Genomic DNA, 3,182 nt, shown 5'->3' with positions numbered 1-3,182 from the left:
ACTGTAAACTATAAGCACAAAGCTTAGTGAGTTCCCCCATAATACCTCATACCATGCAAGCATATAACAACATTCAACTAGGAGTTACGGGCCTCGCCCACACTCGGGAAGATACGGGCCCTGCCCACACTTCGCTAGCCGGGAGATACGGGCCTCGCCCACACTTGTGAAGATACGGGCCCTGCCCACACTTCGCTAGTCGGGAGATACGGGCCTCGCCCACACTCTACTGTCTGGGAGATACGGGCCTATCCCACACTCCACTATCGGAGAGATACGGGCCTTGCCCACACTCAACCGCTAACTCATAATATACAAGTATCACACAGACAACAAGTATAGACAACTCTATCATACCGACTCATATATCATACTTGACTAAACCAAGAGATACGGGCTCGGCCCACACTCGAGTACTAACATCTCGTCTACACGGGTCGGCCTTGGTGCCTTAGACCTGTTCCTATTGGAAGGAGACTCACCTCGAAATAGCTGCTGGTTTGTGTGGGAATTGATCGCCTACTGCTGCTGCTGCTGCTCCGGAAATCCTCTGGATGAAATTCCCACAACATACTCAATCAAACACTGCTAACTGTCCTTTGGGTAAAATGACCATTTTACCCCTGATCATGCCCTAAGTCAAGTCAGAGTCAATTTTCAGTTGACCCGACTCGCCGAGTTGGCTTGCCAACTCACCGAGTCCCTGTCCAATCGACTGACCTGGATCCCGTTTCTACTCGTCGAGTTAGGCGTTGACTCGACGAGTTCTCCTTTCAAACTGATGTTCAAGTCCTTCATCCTACTCGCCGAGTTGTATGAACAACTCGCCGAGTCTGATCTTGATCTAAGGAGATTGCCTTGAACTCGCCGAGTCTGGGAAATGACTCGCCGAGTTCCTCCATGGATGAGTTCGGCTTCCAACTCAGTGAGTCACACCCCGTGACTCACTACTCTACTCGACACAACGAAAAGGGGACAAACTCGGAGACTCGCGAGCAGACTCGCCGAGTCAGATGAACGACTCGCCGAGTCGTTACCATGCAATCATTATATGCTGGATTCTGCTTGAGTCCAGCTTATGCTATCCACAGATCTGGGTTCCTAGAGCATGAATAACACGTAAAGTTTCCAACTTTACGTGTAGATATTCACCCATGAGAGTTTTAGGGTTCAAAATGCACCAAATGAGTAGATCTAGGGTCTTCATGCAATATGGGTCCATAAAGGCAGTAGATCTGAGCTCCTGGAGCTCAACATGCCTAGATCTAGAGGCCAATCAGCTTATTATGAATTATATTGCACATGCAAGCTTGGGGAAGGCCTCAAGAAGGACTTTAATGGAGTAACAAGCATAGAAACAGAGGGATAACGAGTTATACCTCAAAGAAATTACTGAGAGAACACAGAGATGCTTGGCTTCCTTCCCTTCCTCTTGATCTACTCCTCTTCCTTCTCAAAATCTTCAAGGAAACACACTAATAAGCCTCAAACTCACAAGAACAAGGGCTAGAACGTATGGAGAGCTTCTGAGTGTGAATGGGGCGGAGTTGGGGCGCAAAAGGTCGTTTAAATGGGGTGCAAACCCTTGGAAATTAGGGTTTTATCAGACAGCGCGAACTCGCCAAGTCCATAATATGGACTCGCCGAGTCGCCAACTTAACCGCGCCCCAAGTCTCGTCTCTACTCGGCGAGTCGGGCCTCCAACTTGCCGAGTCCACGGCCAAAAATACAAAATACTCAGATATATCTTACGTACCAGGAACCAGGTGCTACAACCTTAGTGACCTAATACGGACAAACTGGAAACCTAATTACCCTCCTAAGTCATTAAGCCTAATTATTTAGAAAACAATGCTTACTAATCAGTGTGACTGACTTGTTTGACTGAAAATAGTTGCTTCCATTTAAACTTATCACACAACTCTTCTAAAATTTCCAAGTCCAAAAACTCATATGATTGATGATCTTCCTTACATAAATATACAACATTTTATCAATAACTTCTTTTTTGTCATTTAAATGTTTACATGAACACATCCATATGTACAAAAACAATCTCACTTTGATACCTCCTATCAATGTCTACATTTGATAACGAATGGAAATATAAAACCAACAGGGACTTGCAAAGGATGCCTATTATGAATTATTTTATAAACACCAAAACCACAACATGAATTAAGAACTAAAGTTGCAAAATGAATAAAAAATCAGCACATAAACAAACACATACAGACTATATACAACACAAACAGAAGTTTATAAAGTATGAAACTTAATGATATGAAAAGTAAAAAACTTAAAGGAGACTTTATAGAAAGAAAGATCACCCTTACTTGCCACAAATGGTTGAAGACATCAACAAGAAGATTAATCTGATCATGGAATCCACATGTTGTCTGATCATGACTTCAGTAGTTCAACTACTGAAACGTAAGAATTGCAATTGAACTCTATTAGCATTTGAAAAGGGAATTAGGGTTTCAGAGAACACGACGAAGGGTTTAAAATCTTTTTTGGACCATTTCTCGATTTGTGCGTGTCATCCTTGCGTAGGGGTCATGCTAATCTTCTCTGTATCGTTCCAATTTTATCGGATGTCCCCGAAGGGACAAACTCTAGATGAAGAGCTTCGCCATGTAGAGGAGTAGCAAGTTCTTCTGGTCGATATGAGACGACACGAGTTCTAAACGAACTAGTTTACTGTTGATGGTCATATATTCTCAATGTCTTTAAAATTATGGTTAATGACTTAAGAGGATAATTAGGTTTCCAGTTTGTCCGTATTAGGTCACTAAGTTTTTTTTGTGCGTATTAGACCAATGTGGTTGTTATTACCGTTTAAAAATAATCTTTTTTACCGGTTAAACAGAAAGAAACCGGTAAAAAGGACTATTTCTAAACAGTAATAACAACCATATTGGTGTAATTCGCAAAAAAAATAAAAAAACCTTAGTGATATAATACAGACAAACTAGAAACCTAATTACCCTTCTAAGTCATTATCCCATTGCTAAAAATTGCAAGTTTCGTCCCTTAAAGCATTAATGAGACATAAAACATCTATTTGTCCCATCCATTTACTTTTGATTTATTTTTAGATTGTTATTATTATTAGTTATAGACAAAATTGCAAATCTAGTCGTGGTTTGTCAAAAATTGAAACTTTGGTCCAAATTTTT

The 3,182-nt window shown here is 41.3% G+C and overlaps 1 non-coding gene across 1 annotated transcript; it reads right to left on the bottom strand.

Annotated features, from left to right (window-relative positions):
* Window positions 1-2,505: 2,505 nt before the first annotated feature.
* On the bottom strand, window positions 2,506-2,613 carry LOC111887056 (U6 spliceosomal RNA). The gene has a single exon (XR_002848674.1). It is a non-coding gene; the product is annotated as a U6 spliceosomal RNA (small nuclear RNA).
* Window positions 2,614-3,182: the final 569 nt, after the last annotated feature.

The sequence above is a fragment of the Lactuca sativa genome, chromosome 5, assembly GCF_002870075.4.
Source record: "Lactuca sativa cultivar Salinas chromosome 5, Lsat_Salinas_v11, whole genome shotgun sequence".
Lineage (NCBI taxonomy): Eukaryota > Viridiplantae > Streptophyta > Magnoliopsida > Asterales > Asteraceae > Lactuca > Lactuca sativa.
Note: the sequence above shows the minus strand (reverse complement) of the source record. Positions and strands in the feature narration are given on the sequence as shown.